At 37.9% G+C, this 20,307-nt stretch overlaps 1 non-coding gene across 1 annotated transcript; it reads right to left on the reverse strand.

Moving 5' to 3' along the window:
* Positions 1-15,788: 15,788 nt before the first annotated feature.
* Positions 15,789-15,898, reverse strand: LOC122054400. Its single transcript, XR_006132716.1, has one exon. It is a non-coding gene; the product is annotated as a small nucleolar RNA R71 (small nucleolar RNA).
* Between the last annotated feature and the right edge of the window lie 4,409 nt (positions 15,899-20,307).

A 20,307-nucleotide genomic window follows, 5' to 3' on the forward strand; every position in this document is an offset into this window, starting at 1 on the left:
CTAGGGTCATCAGAAGAATCTTGTGAAGAACTTGCATCGATTCTACATTTTTGACTAACATTTTATATAGACAGTATTTAATATAAGAAAAACATTTAATGTAAAAAATAACAAAAAAATGAGGAATCGTGTTACATTTGTTACCAAGGCATGATAAAATTGAGAAAGGACTTTGAAAGGGGCGCAAAAAAGATTTTAGAGGAGAAAAGAAGATGATTTCAGCATGGTCTCGGTCGCTACTCGCGGTCACCTATGTCAAGGCTTACTAGGCTACTGGGTAGGTTCCCCAAATATCAAATCATGGTTCTTGTTAGGAGGTTACATGGGCGATCGTGTAGTTATACGGGTGACTATATACCAACTTTTCATCTACCACAGTAAATATAATTTAATTTCAAACGGTTCGTTAATGGTTGCCTGTATACCTATCAGGGTGATTGAGAGTCAATGATGTTGACTTTTTGATTATTTTTTCTTTCTAGTTAAGTTCTTCAGTCCCGCCTTAGAATCATAAGCCAAAATTGTGAAATTAAGTTAACATATAATGAAATAGTGATATTATATGGAGAATTACTAGGTTTTTATTAAAAAATATTTTTTTTTCAAAATATCCAACTTGATTTGAAACATGACTTTCTATAAGATAGAAGCTGACAATTAGTTGGTCAAGTTAGAGAAGAGTTTTTAGCTTAATCTTATGAAAGCTAAGCTGTTAACATATAAAGATTTTCTAACTTGATCAATTTAAAAGTTTTTAGCCTCAATTCATGTTGATGCACTGATATAAACATCTAAAATTTAGAAGCCATTACCTTATGCATCTCATACCATTCTATGTTTCACAAACACAAGAAAGTTATCCCTTAGTGTGTTTTGTGAGACGTTGGCTACCTAGATCTATAGGAGCATGCTTGATGTGTGTAGATTATGCAAGTTTTTAGTCATTGTTTGTCTTATATTTACTTGCATTTCGTGAGCATAATTTACATGTACACACCCTATTTCTATATGATTTCATTACTTTACTCTTTTAGTTCAAAGATTTACTATTTTCATATCTTGATTGACAAGATGCATTTTAGAGTGAAAATGAGGTATATTTGACATTGGAGAAAGATTTGGTGACAAGGGACATGCATTGGTCATATCCCAAAACACAGGCAAGTCCCATGGGCAAAATTGATTGAAGAATGAAGGTAAAAGAAGAGCTTCAACATTTAACAAAGGTTGGGCATGCCTCACAGGCACGAACATGCCTCCTACATCTAAACCATGCCTTTAACAATATGCCACATGGCTCGGCCATGCCTCACAGGCATGATCGTGCCTCCTACATCTTAACCATGCCTTCAACAACATGCCACACGACTTGGCTCTGCCTCCCAGGCACGATCGTGCCTTGTGTAGGATAGTGTGCATGTGAGAGAGGGGAGTATGAATCACATATATTTTAAAACTTTTCTTTTCTTTTGAAAGCAATTATGTAGTGAAAAAATAAACTAAGTGAGAAAGAGAACATGAGAAAGTGGAACACAAGCATTTTACTTGGTTCAAAGCTTTCGACGACTCCTACTCTAAGACCTATGCCCTTTGGATATTTTCGACGGGTAATCCACTAAGATCAATTGAATAGATACAAGGATATAGAAAGTTAAAGTGCAAGTAACTTAAATACAAGTATATCGATGACTTTGTGTTGAAGCTTGAGCATAGTCATCGAATGAGCATTTCAGTGTCGTAGAGAAGTTTTCAAAGCAACACGTGAGTATGAGAGTTGTAGTAATTGATTGTCTGATGTTGCTTGTCGAAGGTTCTTTTATAGGCCTTTCCAGGTGCCTAGACCACCCTCGAGCGTTTCCACTAAAGCATATCCAATCCTGCTTTGAGGCTGAGTTATACAACTCCGAACACTTGGACCATCCCTAGGTGCTTGGACCGCTGACATGGCTGCACCTTGGCAAAGCTCTATCCATCTTTCCTCTATCCACTCTTGGGCTCTTGGACTCTGACGTGTACTAACCAATTGGAGCATGCCAACTCAATTGCAGGTGTAGATGGGTTTGGCACAATCCAGATGCCTAGACCTATCTGACATGGCTGGACTTCCGGGCGCTTAGACACTTCTAGAGTGGTTGGAAATTCTTTTTTTAGTCAACTTGCAGTTTCAATTTTCTATACCATAGAGTTAGCACAACAAGCATAGTATGAATTAAAATTATTAATTAGATCCAATCTTACCAAGACTAGGATCTAGTCATTATCTCAACTTAGACTTTCAAAATGGCTCTAAGTTGGACCAACACCTACAACCGCACTAGGGCTCATTCTAACTGCACTAGGGATCATTCTCACTGGATCTCTCTCCTCTAGTGCTTACTTTACTTAGAAATTGTAGACTTAATTACTCAACTCTTGACCTACCAGGTCTTCTTGCTAGATGCCCCATCAGGACTTCAGCCAGTTGTCAGATCCTGCAGATCTAACAGGACTTCTTGACAGATATCAACCTATCTGTCCTTCCTTCTAGTTATCAGGTCCTCCATATCTAATGGAACTTTAGCCTGGTGTCAGCTCCCATCAAGTCTTTCAGTCCTACACACTTGGTAAATAGGTTAGAACACACAATATCTAATTTTAAATCATTTTTCATACATCAAAATATGAGTTTGATTATTAATAAATTGTACCAACAATCTATCCATTTTTGATGTAATAACAACCTGGGTTAAAGTTATAAAATATGCAAAAATTAACATCATGAATATATTTATCAAAAAAATTAATTAACATTATGTTCATTCTCTTAACTTTGTTATTTTTGTTGGGTTATGATTTTTCTTATCTAAAACCCATTATCCTTCCCCTATGACATTCATCAAAACAAAATAAACTAAGTCAATCAATAACATATCAAATAATTTAAAGTTTCAAAATGTTTGTAATAATTTTTTTGTTTTTAGACTTGGTTGTCAAAACATATAAAGGAATTTTGAAAAATTATTTCAAAAAATCAAAAAAAAAATTCAAACATTAAGGATTTGTATATGAAAATTAAGACTCCCCCTTAATTTAATATTCTCCCCCTTAATATGACATTTTTGTTTTTGAAAATCTTTACTTGAAAAGTGAATCATCTAAGAATTTGTCCTTAGATAAATATCCAACCGTTAGTTACTCAAAAGATAGTAGTGTTCATTTGATTAGTCAACTTAAGTAAAATTATCCATCTAGTTGGTTACCATGAAGGATTACTTAACTTGATCAATTTAAAGGGATATTTTTTGTTTAGATTTATGTTAATGCACTAATATAAGTATTAGAAGTCCAGACAAAATCCTAAGCATCTCACACTATTCTAAGTAATTTTAATACATAAACAAGGTAATCCTAATGCGCTTATGAGATGCTGGCTATTTAGAGCTATAGGTTTATGCTTTCTAGGGGGAAACCAAGGCAAAGTCCATAAGAAACTTGAGTTTGAAAACATGTTAACAAAAATAGGCTTTGATAATCACAAATTTTGAAAAACATAGGTTTTTTAAAAAAGATAAGTTTTGAAAAATACTTGTATTTTAAAAAACATATAAGCATAAGTGTTTAAAGAAAAAAATCACTAAGGTGTAAGTCAATCATCAGGAGCATCGGCTAAAGACAAAGTCTAATCAAAAGATGAAGTAAAAACAATTCAAACCATTTGAGGGACAAACATGGTGTAAGTCAACCAGTTGTCCATTTAATTTATATTGTAGATAACATGATGTGTGGTGCCACATAGAAGATCATGTTATTGGTTGCTTATAAATTATAAATAGTAACTCACAACCAAGATGGAGAGGGACAAACCATTAGAACGGTTGTAGTTTAATTTAGTATTATTTTGTCTTGACTTTAAAATTACACTAGTACACTATGTGTGTATTGAGCAGAACCATTTGAGGTAGTTCGATTTGTACTGACTACATAAAAGAACAGAACCTCTGTTATTATGGATATAAATCCTCTTAATCCCTATATAATAACAAGCACGTATACTTAGTATTTATTTTTTTAACTTATCAATGAGTGAGATTTATTTGTTAAATTAATAGGCCCGATGAGTTGGGAAATAGTACTGTTTATATGGTGTGTTGTTGATTATAGAAGTAATTTGTGTCCTAATTATTTAGGCAGATGATGTTCCCTTGAGGAGCTCATAAGGATTATCATGTAAACCCTATAGGAGGATTTAATCTGACATGATAATAAAGTTGAGTTGTACTACTCTTGAAATCAGAAGTTAATTAATTGAGTTGATAGTAACTCATTTAATTAACGGGCATACGATATCTTAAACACGGGAAGATTAATGCACTCATGATAAGAAAGAGCTCATATTGTAATATGGGATTGGTGCAATAGTTCAATAATAACCCTTTAGTGGTATGGGTTATTATTGATGAACTTGAGTTGGGTGCTCGGGTCGAACATAGGAAGCCCAAGCCCATCAGAAGGTCTAAACCAATCCTCCTCTAAGTCCTGTTGTAGCCTCTATATAAAGCCTCGTATCCACCCATCCGGTTTGGTTTTTTTGTTTTTGGTTTTCTCTTCCTTACCTAGTGTAACACCCACAAAATTATAAGATAAGTATATGGGTGTTATTTTCTTTAGAGCATAAAAGTAAGAAGAATCAAAAGAAAAAGAAATAAGAGAAATAAAAGAAGAGGTGAAGGTTTGAACCTTGAACCTCTCACAAAGGATAGAAATAAAATTATGTATGATAACCACTAGGATAATGAATAACATATGAATGGAAAATGATGGGAATTGTAGTTAAAAGTGAGGATATAATTAAGTGAGGGAACAAGAGAAAATCAAGTAGCTTTCTTCCTCTTGTTTACCTCTTGGTTAAGAAAAGGAGTAAGCAAAAGACAAGTTGCCTTTCTTTCTTTTTTTTCTCTATTTTCGTGGGGATTAAGAGAGTAAGGATGAGAAGAATTAAGGGAGATGAATGAGGACATATTCTCATTAGAAAAAAAGTATATACATGAATTAAGGAGAAAGGGAAGCAAAGTTCATCTTTGTTTCTTCCACCCACTTAGCATAAAAAGGAAAGAAAGAAAAGGATTTCATTTTCTTCCTTCTTCCTCACCATTGCCGAAACTAGAGCTCTCCTCCCTCATCTCCACAAGCCAAGTTTAGGTTTTCTCCCTAAGAGAAAACTAAATTACGAGAAGGAGCCTTCAAGGTGTACCCTTCCAAGCAAGAGAAATCAAAAGGAGTGCTAAAAGAAGAAGCTCTCTTCTTCCTCTTCACCAAGGGTACCATTTCCTTAAGGATTAACAAGTAAACACTAAGTAAGCTTCCCCTCACCTGTGGTACAATAGCTCATATGGTTTTCCATGAAGATAGATTGCTTAAAAAAAAACCTAGGGTTGCTTTATGGAAATTTCGGCCAAGACAAAAGGAAGAGTCTAAGAAATTTTAAACTAGATATGCTTATTATTTTTCTTGTGACATGTATCTTATGTAGGAGGTTAATCTAATGTTTCCATGCTAGAATGATTAATTAGAACTTAGATCCATGAACCTTAGACTCTCGGCCAAGCATGAACAAGAGGACTAGGTAAGCTAAAGACTCAAACTAAACATGCTCCCTTGTTCTTGTGTTATGTACCCTATGATAATGATGTTGTTAACTTTTTCTCTTACTTGTATGTTGATTGAAACTCCATTTTCATGCTCATGAATATTCGGCCATGGAAGAACTAAAGGCCTAGGAGAGCTTTAAACCTAAAACTAAGCATGCTATGATTTTTTCTAAGACAAGATATGAAGCTAAGATGTTATGCCATGATTGTATGTTGGTTTTGAATTCTATTTCATGCTTATGAAGATTCGGCCATGTTGAGATTTGAGGCCTAGGAAAGTTTAAACCAAGTCTAAAATGCTCATTACCTTCTTGATGAAATGATATGAAACTAGTTTGATGTTCTTATGGTTGCTTGTTACATAGAAATTTGGTTACATGTAACTTTCGGCCACACTAAGTTTTAAGGCTAGGATGCTTAGATTTTAAACTAAGTTTACTCATGTTGTTCTTGTAATGATGCCATGAAAATTGTGTAGGGTTTCCATGCTTTTAGGCCACATGAAAAACAAATCTATGCTTAACATGTTTTGGCCACTATTGGTCTAAAGGCCTAGGGAAACTTAGAACCCAACTTAGATATGCTCATGATGTTTCTTGTGATAAGTGCTATGAAATGTGGTTGTGGTTTCCATGCTCTTATGCCACTAGAAACCTAGTTTCCATGCTTAACATGTTTCGGCCACCATTGGTCTAAAGGCCTAGGGAAACTTAGAACCCAACTTAAATAGGCTCATGATGTTTCTTATGATAATACTATGAAATGTGGTTGTGGTTTCCATGCTCTTATGCCACTAGAAACCTAGTTTCCATGCTTAACATGTTTCGACCACCTTAGTTTAATGGGCTTAGGAAGTTTGGAACTTGAACCAAATGTGCTTATGATGTTCCTCATGAAATGTGTAGGATATTGGCTTAAGGATCAACACTTTCATGCTACATGTAACCTAGAATAAGGCTTGCTAGGGTTCAACCATGATAAGGTTAGAAGCTTAGGGAACTTAGAACTCAAACTAAACATGCTCAAGTTGTTCCTTATGAAATATGATATGATATGAGTTTAGGGTTTACATGTTTGCATGTTGCTTAGAACTTGATTGCTCTTCATGAAGGTTTCGGCCATGAAAGAATTAGAAACCTAGGAGGGCTTAAAAATTTAGGTTAACATGCTTATGATCCTTCTTATGATAGGATGTGAAGTTATCATGAGATTCTTATGTATGTATGTTGTCTAGAGATCATGTCCCTACTCTTGACTTTCGGCCATAATAGGTTTAGTGACCTAGATGTGCCTCACATGCTATGTTATGAATTAAGAGATGTTATTTAATGATTCCATGAATGATTATGTCTTTCTATGATAGGTGATATGCTCATTTATGTATACTTATGATCCATGCTTGATAAGGTCCTTTGTGATGTGCTATGTGCCCAATTATGCATGCTTTATGATATGATAAATGACATGTTCATTATGAATTCTTATGATCCATGCATGTGCTGTGTGCCCAAATATGCATGCCTTATGATGTGATAAATGACATGTTCATTATGTATGCTTATGATTCATGCATGTGCTGTGTGCCCAAATATGCATGTTTTATGATATGTTAAGAAACATGATATGCATGAAAGGATAAGAACTATGATATGTATGACATGCTACTTTACTTTATGTATGGTTTGTACCAAGGGTGGGCTCCATAAGCGCCCCGGGGTCGATGGACTAAGAAACGGGCCTCGTTAGGGATGTGCTCCTAAGTGCCCATAGGTCGATGGACTAAGAAACGGGCCTAGTATGTATGCCTTGTAGGGTTCAAGACTTGCTACCTTGGACTTACATAGGACGCGCGCATTTATGTATGTGGTACAAGCCGGGGCCCTAATCATGTTGAGATTATGTTTAAGTATGTATATTATAAGTTTTCAAAAGACATGTTGCATATGTTTCATGATACATGTTTAGGAATTCACCTTGCATATACTTTATGATTATGCCATGATATTTATGATGATGTTATGCTATGTCAGGATACATTTGATGTTCATGTTAGAATATGCCATGATACTTTATGATGATTATATTACGATATGCCATGATATGCTGCTTGATATGATAAATTTGTTTCCATGCAATTTGACTTGTGATTTTGATATGCTATACGATTTTTGTGAGTAGGAAAGGAATTTACTGAGCCATGAGTGCTCACAGCTTACTTTCTTGTACCACAGATAAAGGCAAGGAAAAGATGTACTAGGGGAGCAGCAGGAGGGGCTAGAAGGATGTGTGTGGTAGTGGCTTGGCTAAAGGGAAAGACCTGCTTTTGTTTAATAAGGAATATGCCATGTTTATGTTATTACTTTATGACTCCATGACATTAAGTATGTGTTGGGTATTATGACTCAAAAATCATGTTAGGTATGCTATATGGTTCTTTTATGTCCATGGTGATTTTAAAGTAAGAAAAGTTGTTTTTAAATTCTCTAAGTAAGACTTCCGCTGCAGTAAGTAAGTATGTGTATGTCCAAGTAACCCCCGTCGCCTTAGCAGGAGGGGCGGGGCGTTACACCTAGGGTCGGTCGCAAGCTTATAAAAGGGAGTAGGTGGTGCCTCCAAAACCTAATTTTTCCCACAAGCCTCCTCCACCTTTGCTTAGGGTCGGTGGTACAATTCTTCCCCTTTTCCTTGTGGCCGGCGCCCCCCTCCTCCTCCTTCTTTGTGGCCGGCTCCCCCTTCCTCCTCCTTGCTTTGGGCCGGCGCCCCCCTCCTCCTCCTTGTGGGCGGTGGCTTGAAGAAGAGGAAGAAGAGGAAGAAGAAGAGAAGGCATCCCATCCTAGAGCATCTCCCCTTGGTGGCCTGCGGTTTAGAAGAGAAGAGAAGAAGGGTGGTTTTGTCTTGGTAGATCGTCTCCCACACGGCATCCAAGAAGAGGAGAGGAATACGATAGAAGATCAAGAGATCTTTAGCTACAAAAAAAAAGGTACAACTAGTTCTTTAATTCCGTTGCGTAATTAGTTTGAGTTTTCTTTGTATCGATTTTGAATACCGACACAAGAGGCCAGCGATCTTGTACTTCGATCAAGGTGTGCTTTGATCCGTCAAGAATTTGCTTGATTGATCAAACACATGTCTGATCGAACATGCGGGTTGCTAGGAATAGTTCTGTACTTGTACAATTTTTGTACAAGAAAATTTAAACAGAACGAAATTCTAGCGCCCTTCAGGAGGATACCCAAATATCTCCTCAGCCGTAAACTCTGGCCACTCCTCTTCCTCTGCTAGAATAAAAGGTGGAAACTCATCCTCGGCCTCAACTGGTACGATTGGCTGAGGTGCACCTCTCGAAGCTAGAATCCCCTGAGTGGTGATGTCTATATGCGCTAATGCTAGCTGACGCTGTCCAAACTCGTCAAATGTACTAAGGGAAGTAGTCCTCCCCTGGGTCATATCTATCTCTAAGATCGAAAATATATATGTCAAAATATGATAATAGGGCATGTGGACCTCAAACCTAGTGATAAGACCAGATGCATGTATGATATTATGAAACATATGTAATGCAATGTCAATGTCTAGACGTTGATAGAGGGCATACAAAAAGAAAGGGTGGGAAGGTCGTATCATCTTAACGTCGCAAGATGTGATCGACAAAATGCATGTAGTCAGGACTCAATACAGGATATAGTCTTGGACCCTGAGGGAGAGTGACCTAAAGCTAGTCACTAAAGACACTCTCTCCTCCCCAAAAAAAAAATACATGTAGATAGTATCTAATGTAATTGTTGGGATATATACTATAAGCCTAGCTTTTTGTATGAACATCTATTTTGAAATGAGAATCACTTTGGTTAAATGTTGCATTTTATATTTATTTATATGTTAATACAGTTGTCCATTTAATTTATATTGTAGATAACATGGTGTGTGGTGTCATATAGAAGATCATGTTATCAGTTCCTTATAAATTATAAATAGTAGCTCACGACCGAGATGGATAGGGAAAACCATTGGAACGGTTGTAGTGCAATTTGGTATTAGTCTGTCTTGACTATAAAATTACACTAGTACACTATATGTATATTGAGCAGGACCATTTAAGGTTGTTCGATTTATACTGATTGCATAAAAGAACAGAACCACTGTTATTATGGATGTGCATTCTCTAAATCCCGATATAATAACAAACACATACACTTAGTATTTATTTTTTTGACTTATTAATGGGTGAGATTTATTCGTTAAATCAATAGGCCTGATGAGTTGGGAGATAGTACCATTTTATGGTGTGTTGTTGATTATAAAAGGAAACTGTGTCCTATTTATTTAAGTTGATGATGTCCCCTTGAGGAGCTCATAAGGTTTATCATGTAAACCCTACAGGTGGACTTAGTCCGACATGATAATAAAGTTAAGTGGTACTACTCTTAGAGTCAGATGTTAATTAAGTGAGTTGCCAGTAACTCATTTAATTAACAAACATACGATATCTTAAACATAAGGAGATTAACGCACTCATGATAAGAAGGAGCCCATATTGTAATATGGGATTGGTGTGGTAGTTCAATAATAACTCTTTAGTGGTATGAGTTATTATTGATGAACTTGAGTTAGGTGTTCGGGTCGAACACAAGAAGCTCAAGTCCATCAGGAGGCCAAAACCAATTCCTCCTCTCGGTCCCTGTTGTAGCCTCTACATAGCCTTATATTCACTCATTTGATTTTGTTTCCTACCCAAGAAAGAGGTTGGACAAGCCTTGCTTGGTGCCCAAGCAAGGGGCTGGCCAAACCAAAAGAAAAGAAAAGGAAAAGAAAAGAAAAAAAAAGGAGGGAGTTGTAAAAGGGAGATTTTTTCTCAACAGAATTAGAGATTTTTCTAAAAAGAATTATGTTAATTCTTTCTTAGAAATTTTCTAAAAAGAATTATATTAATTCTTTCCTAAGAATTTTTTCTAAAAAGAATTATATTAATTCTTTCCTAGAGATTTTTTCTAAATAAAAATTCTGTTAATATTTCTCCTCTTCTATCTGGTGCCAAAGGTTATAAAAAGGGAGGAGGCCATGCCACCATAACCTAATTTCTCTTGAGTTGTTTTCCCTTGCTTGTGGTTGACACCTCATCTCTTCTTTTTTCTCTTTTCTTTTCCCCTAGAGCTGGCAGCCACCTCCTCTCTTCCTCCTAGGGTCGGCGCTCCACCTTCTCATCTCTTCCTCCCTTTCCTCCCTTTAGGGCTGGCGCATACCTCTTTTAGTGGCCGGAGCTTGGAGGAGAAGAAGAAGAAGAAGAGAAGAACCATCCTAGGTGGTAGGCGGTTTGGAGGAGAAGAAGAAGGAGGAGGCACCCCTTTTCTTTGCATCTTTTGGTGGTAGGCGACTTGGATACAAAAGAAGGTTCGGGTGGTTTGTCTTGGTAGATCGTCCCCCACACAACGTCCAAGAAGAGGAGAGGAATATAGCAAAAGATCAAGAGGTCTTTGTCTATGAAGAAAAGTACAACTAGTTATTTATTCCGCAGCACAATTAGTTTTGTCTTCTTTGTATGAATCCTGAAATACCAACACAAGAGACTACGATCTTGTGCTTCGATCAAGACATGTTTTGATCAATCAAGAACTTGCTTGATTGATTAAACACATGTCTGATCAAGCAAATGGTTTGCTAGGAATAGTTCTGTCCTTATACAAATTTTTGTACAATGGATATACATAGAATGAAATCTGAGCACCAACAATAATATGGGAGTAGGGCTCACCAAATGGCAGATCCCTACTAGAGTAACACAAAAATGGACATGCAGATGTCTTGAGTCCTAGGCTAGTATATAATAAAGTAGGGGAAAAGTGAAAATCCTTTCCACCTACCCTAGTGGAGTAGGTCAGGTCATCTATCCATTTAAGTTATTATAGAACTGAGCACATAAATCGAGATTTACTACATGACTGCAATAAACTAATTTTTCTAACTAGTAATGCTTAATGACCTGTGTAATAGGGGTGCAATACTAGGTAAAAAAGGTTATATTCAAGTACCTAGATTTCAATAGAACATATGTTTGCTTAATGAAATCTAGCCTAAGCCACTTAGTGGGAAACCTAGCATCAGAGGATAGAGCATTACTAGTTCTAGGGGCAACATGTCATCTTTTCCTAATTTTATACACATATAGGCATAAATAGACAAGAAAAGTGCATATAAACTAAGTATTGAAGATACATATTGAGGGAAAAATATACCTAGGAGGCATTTTTGAGACTTTGAGGATGAAAATGTTGAGAATTCTGGGCTAGAAGGTGCCTTGTTGATGCCAAATTCATGAACAAAACTCGGTTCTATTCGTTGAAAAAAAATATTCGAAGGCGCCTTCAAGCTTCATGGAAGGTGCCTTCTATACCTTATGGAGGGCACCTTCAAACGGCTGAAGGTGCCTTCCACAATTTTGGCAGGATTTTTCCCGCCTCTCTTGGGGTGCCTCGGATGGTGTCGGAGGCGCCTTTAGGAGGTGCCCTTTTCAATATTTTTTTAAACCAATTTTTTAAAATAATTTAATTTAATTTAATTTTAAATTAATTCAATTTAATTTAATTTTAATTTTAATTTTAATTTTAATTTAATTTAATTTAATTTTAATTTTAATTTAATTTAAATATTTTACTTTAGTCATCTCGCCCGATCTATATTTTCAATCAAGGAATCCTATGTTTTTTTGAGATGAATTAAGTTCAATTTTAGGGTTGGGTTTAATTTTGTGTTAGATTCAAGTTTAGCTTTGGGCTCAACAAATAAGCATTTTTTGGATAAATTCCTGGGCTATGGTGAGTCACCTGGACATCATTAGAGTAATCATGCCTTTGAGGTTTTTCAAATAGTCATATCAACTGAATTTAGTATAAAACTTTGGTCTAACTAGTTAGGATTCGTAAGGGGTAGATTTAGTTAGTTCCACTAAGCCAAATGCACTAGGTCGAAGTCATATCTTCCTAGACATGCATAGACAGAGCTTCCCTAACCTACTATCATCCAAAACTTCACCACTGTTGATCAAGTTAGACTGTTATCCCTATTTTAGACTAGTCCTTATTACTCATCCAGGTAAATTATTATTTTGGAGAAGCCAACTAATTCGGAGTCTCCCCCTGAATTATTGAATCTTTTGGGTTAAGTTTTGGGTTCACGTTGATTAGTTTTATAGTTGTAGTATACTTGGTTATAGTTTTTATTTATATTGTATTTATTTAAGTTAGGTTTAAATAACTTAAGGTTTTTCTTTTGTTTTGTATTTATTTTTGAACATTTAACTTTAGAGTTTAAGGGAGAGTCTTTTGATTTATTTTGATTTATATAATAAATTTTATCTTTAGGTATATAATATTGATTGACTCCTACTTGCAGGGTTAGGCACGCTTTCGGAACCCAAGCTTTACTTTGATTTTTTATTTTGGTTAACTAAAGATATAAAGGATTTGTTGGTTGAGCTGGGCTTATATTCAAGTCCGAACTTGTTGTACACAACTCTTTATGATCTAAGTATCATGTCAAGGTACTTGGATCTAGTTGTGAAATTTTCAAGTAATTCTTTTAGTTTAATTATTTTATTTTTCAATCTGAAATTATCCTCCTCAAGTTTTGCAACTTGAGTTGGGATTTTATTTTAAATTGATTCAGTTGTTGAGGTTAGTTGTTCATTAAGTGATTTATTTTCTTTACTTAGATTGCTTATTTGATTTTTCATAAGTAGTTAATTTTCTATTTAAGCATGCAATGATTTTAAAGAACTTTTCATTTAAACTAAGGTATACCTCATCGGAACCTTCAGAAATAAGTATGGACTCGTGGCATGATTCAGGTCCGGACCCGTCTTCTGACTCGCTCTCTGATTCTGATTCGTAAGCCATCAGTGCGAGGTAGTTGCTGTGCTTTGGTTCTGCGTTATCTAATTCATCTTCGGATGACTCGTGATGTGCGTAAATATTATGATCATTTATGCATGTTTTAACGCACATTCACTTGCTTTATACGTATATATTCTTTGCATGATCGCCTCTTTTATCATGTACTCATCATATATACTCTTTTGTTCGGATATCTGCTCTTTGTTTGGTTTTGTGTTGATAGAGATAACTTTCGGAGCAAAAACAGCGATTGTCGACGCATCGGAATGAGACAGAGAACACGGTCGTACAACCTCACACGACCGTGTGGCCAAACAGAAGAGGAGCAGTGCACGATGGTGCAACTCTTACACGATCGAGCGGCCAACCAGAGGCAAATTAGAGCATGGCGGTGTAAACTTGCACGGTCGTGCCCCCCATGACCGAAGCCAAGCAGGGAACGACCGTGCAACCCTGCACGACAGTGTCCTAAGAGCCGAGCCTGAAGTTCACACGGTCGTGCCAATTGGCACGACCGTGCAGCACAGCCAGAGACAAGAAAGGGCATAGCCGTGCCATATTGGCACGGCCGTGCCTCCGTAGCCATGCCCTAGCCTATAAAAGGGTTTTAACCCTTCTTCACAAAGGGGGAGAGCCGAGAAGCCAGCCGTCAGTAGGAGAATCACCTTGGTGTCATTCCACACCATTCAGGACCTCTGTCCAACGATCTTTCATCACCACATTAACTCCAGAAGCAAAGGATTGGATCCGAAGATCACTCGTCGTTGTTGGATAAGCATACTTCTTCTTTCTCTCTTCTTGTTTGAGGATGCTTAATTACATTATGTCTTCGGGTTTTTCTCCGGTGTCTATGGAGTAGATTCCTTGTTATAGAATCAGGGAGTAATTGTGGATTGGTTTTGATGTAATACTCATATTTATGCTTTATTTCATTGGATGATTTCACTTGATTTGTTTCGACTATTCGTGTTAATTGATTGTGTAGGAATTGCCAATCTTGTAGAGGGAATATCTTAGATTGTACACCCAAGAGGCCCAAGTGATAGGGGTAACTCGTTCACGAACATCTAAGGTACTTCCTTAAAAGGAGAGGCAACTTCTCCACAAGGAAGTAAGAGACCAAACTAAGCTCCTTATTTCTATCCTTAATGACACCAATTAGAGTTGCGTTCTTGTGATCTACCGAGGCGTCCTAATGACAGGGGTTAACCGTAACAGGATTTCATAGGGATCTTCCCTATTTGGTACTTAAGGATAGTTGTTTTAGCTTTCGATGAATGCATGTTGATGGACAATGAGTAAAGGATAGAATGTGATACGCCAATACCACCACAATGAAACCGAACTCCTAGGACTCTTCATAAACCAACTCAATTACTTCTACTTTGCTAGTTCTCGTTTTCGCTTCGCAATTTCGTTTCTTTAGATAAATTACAACCATCGATAGTTTAGCTAATCCAAAGTGAGCCATCGCTAGTGCTTATAACCAGTCCTCGTGGGATCGATAATCTTTATTACTGAAGACGAATCCGTGCACTTGCGGAATGGTAATAAGTTTTTGGCGCTATTGCCGGAGACTGCGTCTATAACATTAGCGAAAGTCATATTAGATTAGACTAGACTTAGTTTCTTTTTCCTTTATCTTTCCTTTTTCTAATATTTTGCATTTTAGAGATAAATAATTTTATTTTTGCTTTTCTTTATTTTTTGCATTTTTTATTAAAATGCTTAAAAAAATATATAATATTATTTCACTCTCTTCTTTACTATATTCTGTATCTTGTTTTTGAATGCGAAGAGTTAATCTTTCAGGATAACTTCTACCATTCGATCCAGAGATCGATAGGACTTTCTTGAGAAGAAGGAACCTACAAAAAGCATTTCAAGCCGCACAAGAATATTCAGAAATGGCCGACAAACTGTTGAAGGACTACGCAGCACCTTATGCACAAGGGGTTCAGTCTAGCATCACTCGACCGCCAATCAAAGACAACAATTTTGAAATCAAGCCTGCAGTAATTCATATGGTTCAGCAAAATCAATTTGGAGGAGGATCGTATGACGATCCAAACCATCACTTAGAGCTTTTCTACGAGTTTGCAGTACTATGAAAGTGAACGGGGTCCCTCTAGAATCAGTAAGGCTACTTCTCTTTGGATTCTCCCTGAAAGACAGAGTTAACCAGTGGCTGAATTCCCTTCCAGCAAATAGCATAACATCTTGGGAGCAGTGTGAGCATAAATTTCTGGACAAATTCTACCCTCCAAGCAAAACTACCCACATGAGGAATTTGATCGCAAGCTTCAAACAGATAGAGTCAGAATCATTATTTGAAGCTTGGGATAGGTTCAAAAGTATGTTGAGACAGTGCCCCCATCATGGCCTTGAGAAATGGTTGGTTCTACACACATTCTATAATGGAATCAATTATCACACGAAGGTATCCCTCAATTCTGCAACAGGAGGAGCACTAATGAACAAGAGCCTTGATGAAGCTAAAGAGATCATAGAGAATGTGGCACAAAACCACCATCAGTGGGCAACCGAAATATCTAGTAGTTCTTTCTCAGGGAATCCAATAAAGGCGTCACGAAAATTCGACGTAGATGCAGCCACACTCATGTCTGTAAAGCTGGACGCTCTGACCAAGAAGATTGACGCCATAGGGAACAACACGGCCAATGCAATAGTTTGTGTTTGCGAGACTTGTGGAAGTACGAATCATGCTCAAGATACTTGCCCCTAAGGGCCAATACAAGTACAGATAAACCAACTTGAGCAATGTAATGCAATAGTTAGTTACAACCAAAAGAAAAACAATCCGTACTCCAACACATACAACCCTGGATGGAGGAACCACCCAAATTTCTGATATCGGAATAATCAGGACAAAGGACCAGCAAAACAAAGCTATCAACCTAGGCAATAGAGCTACCCATCTGGACAACAGACTTATCGACAACAGCAACCTTCACAGCTATCCAGAATAAAAAAGATGCTTGAAGAAGCTCTCTCAGAGAAAAAAGAGATGAAGAATGAGATCAAGCAATTGACTCAAAGACTGAAAAATTCAGAAAAACATCAGAAGATGCAAGACAGCCAGATAGCCCAATCTTTTTCAAGAGCACAGGAAACATTTCTAGGAAAGCCTGATATAAACCCAGTGGAACACTGCAATCGCATTGAGCTGAGGAGTAGACAAACTATGAAAGACCCCCAAATCCCTACTCAGAAAGGACCTGACTCAGAGGAAGAGCCCTCTCCCCTAGTGCCCAATCGGATCCAAAACAGGGATGGAGAGGAGATCACCAAGAAAGTTGAAGGAACCCTTCAAATTCCCCCACAAAGTCAGACGATTCCTTTCCCTCAGAAACTGATCACATCCCAAAAGGATGAAGAGTTCAACCGATTCCTAAAGAAGATTAAGGAAATTTATGTAGAAGTACCACTGATAGATGCACTGCACCAAATGTCGAAGTTCGTAAAATTCTTAAAGGGTATTTTATCTAACAGGAGGCAGAAGGACGACTTCGAGACTGTAGCATTAACGGAGAATTGCAGCGCTCTACTTATGGTAAATATTCAACCAAAACTTCAGGATCCAGAGATTTTTTTCATACCTTACAAAATTGGTTCTGAACTTATACAGAAAGCCTTCTGTGACTTGGGAGCCAGCGTTAGCCTAATTCCGTACTCCTTGTGTAAGAAGCTAGGACTCTAGAACATTAAACTGACTACTATAGCATTGCAATTAGCTGACCATTCATGTAGATACCCAATGGGAATAGTGGAAGACATGCCAGTAGAAGTAAGTGAATGCATCATCCCCATAGATTTTATTATCCTAGATATGGAGGAGGATGCCAAGATATCGATTATGCTTGGAAGACCATTCCTTGCCACAGCTGGAGCCCTCATTGATGTGAAAAGTCATAAGTTATCCTTAGAGATTGGCAAAGAAAGGATTGAATTTGATTTATCTGATTCCTCTATCTACAACCCCTCTTCTCAAGGAAATTCTAGCAAGATGAACATACATAAAGTCGAGGAGTGCAGATTCCAAAAGAGGTCCCCTCCAGTGACCAATAAGAAGTATATTTGTCCTACACGAGCGAAAATAAAGGTGCAGACTAGAGCATTAACCCTAGGAGGAGAGACGTGCTTCCATGGGTTTAGTCCACACTAACTGAAATGGGGTCGAGCTAAAGACCTAAAACAAGCACTTCTTGGGAGGCAACACAAGGGTTTTTCATTTTAGTTCATCATTCCATTTATTATTTTATTTTTCTAGTAAGTTCAAGTCGAGTACTTTTACTATTTCTTTATCTTTGGGTATTTGTTTTTAGGATGTGCAGAGCCTCCGCAAGCTAGACGTGAGAGTTTCATGGACGTGGAGGTGTCAGAGGAACCAAAATGGCGAAAGGTGAGCCACCGTTCGCTTAAAGGAGTCGGTTGTTTGACCTCGCACGACCATGCGAAGCCGACAGAGGGACAAAGGCCACGGGTTGTGAAACCTTGCACGGTCGTGTGGCCTGTGCAGAGAAGAGAAAGACACCGACCGTTCCAATTGGCACGACCGTGCAAGAAGAACAGTGGAGGAAGAGACACAGGTCGTGCCAATTGGCACAGCCGTGCGATCAAAGCCGAGAAGAAGAAGGCACGGGTCGTGCCAACCGGCATGGGCAGTGCCAACCGGCACGGGCCATGCCAACCGGCACGGTCGTGCAACTTTGGCCGAAGGGAGAAAAGAGGGGGTCGTGCCAACTGGCACGACCGTGCAGAAATCATACCTAACCCGGCTGTGTCTATAAGACACGGTCGTGCCCCTACCCGTGTGCACCGACCACTTCTCTCAAAAGCCCTATTTCCATCTCCTCTCCCAAAAGTTTTCTCCTCACCACTACACCTCACCAAACCCTAATCCCCACCTCTAGAGCTCATCTTTACTTAGATCTACATCTAGATCTAACACTTCTTCAAGCCACAATTTCAAAAAGAGAGAAGCAACTCCCCTATTTTCCTTCCTTCTCCTCCTCTCCCATCCTCAAGATCCATCTCCACAAGAAATTCCTCAAAGCCTTGCACATCATGTCACAGATCTTGAAGAGACTTCGTCGAGAAAGTGGTGGATCTGGCCAAAGAGATGTGCCAAGAGGCGACAAAGGAAAAGGGAAGGCTTCTTCTTCAAAAGGCAAAGGAAAAATGGTGGCACACGATGAAGGTAACAAAAACGAGTTCAATATTATTTTTAGAAATCATGAACAAAAATCTAAGTATGATATCCTTGTCGCTAGAAAAATTATATGCACTAGATACATGGATCCCATGACTTTGGATATGTTAGGAATTAGGGATGACGTAGATTGGATGATTAGTTCTTTAGACTGGAACGATATTATGTACGCTCATTCACCGATTTACCCCCACCTAGTTCTTGAATTTTTTAGCTCAATTGATGTTAAATTTTCATCTGAGGATGACTACGTAGGGGTCATAACTTTTAGGATGATGAATAAAGAAGTTCGGTGGACTTTTAGTAATTTTAATAATTATTTTGGTTTACCTATTGGTGGTGCCCGTGGATTTGATGATGAGATTAGATGGAATGAATTTTGGATGTCAATAACCGAATCAAAAGATCCTTATGAACCTTCTAGAGCTAAGGCACCCCGCATGCAAAACCCGACCTTTAGATACCTTCATCGACTGATGAGCAAAACGATCTTTGGTCAATGAGAGAGTGATGGGGTGGTTAGAAAGGTAGAGCTCTATTCTCTTTGGGCGATGTTGAATAAAGTGGATTTTGATTCCGAATTTCATTTTTTACAAAATTTATTGAGAGCGGCTAAAGTATCTTCGGGGATGATAGTGTTTGGTGGATTGATCACCCAAATAGCATTCAATTGGGTTGTGAGCTTGATGGATTAGAGGTTATTCATGGTAATGACAAGATCGACATCGATTCTTGTCTTGTGATGAAGATGATTTATCTGGATGAGAATGGGTTTGCCTTCCCTAGGAACAATGATTTTCCATTACCCCTTTCTTGCCCCGAGCGCACTTCAATTTGCAACCCCACGAACTGGGTGATTACTGAATTAATCCCCAAAACTATCCCCTCCATTATAGAAGAAATCGAGTACCACCAAGGGCCCTCATCATCAGGATTCCCACACCCTTCCGGATATCCGGAACCTCTTAGGCACTCTTTTGCCTATGGTACGAGACCTTCTAGATTTGATTTTTCTGACTTCCGTGCCTCCTTAGACTCCCTTCATGAGAAGCAAAATACCCAACAATGATTGTTGGAGGGTCGTTTCAAGTTATCTGACAACCAGTTTAGGGAGGTACATGATCATTTTCAGTTTACTAGAGACTTCCATAGTCAAGTGATAGGGTTTGTTCAGGACTATGAGGTTGACCAGGAAAGAATGAGAAATTTTATGGATGATATGGATATAACTCGACAATAAGCAGATGCCCTTTATCAATATCATCAACACCTTGGTCATCTTCCTGGTATGCCTAGATTTTCCCTTGGCACACATCGGGGACCCCCTTATCCCCCACCCCCGCCACCGTATTGATTTTATTGGGATGATGAAAAGTTTAAGTTTTGGGGGTGTTGTGTCTGCACAACCTGAGTCGAGTCGAGTTTTCTTTTCTTTCTGCATATTTTATTTTTCTGTTTTGCATATTTTATTTGTCTGCTTTGTTTATTCACATTTTATTAGTTTTATATTTCTATTTGCATTTCATTTTATTAGTTTCATAGTTTTGAGACATATTTGAGA

This window comes from Zingiber officinale, chromosome 3A (assembly GCF_018446385.1).
Source record: "Zingiber officinale cultivar Zhangliang chromosome 3A, Zo_v1.1, whole genome shotgun sequence".
NCBI classification, from domain to species: Eukaryota; Viridiplantae; Streptophyta; class Magnoliopsida; order Zingiberales; family Zingiberaceae; genus Zingiber; species Zingiber officinale.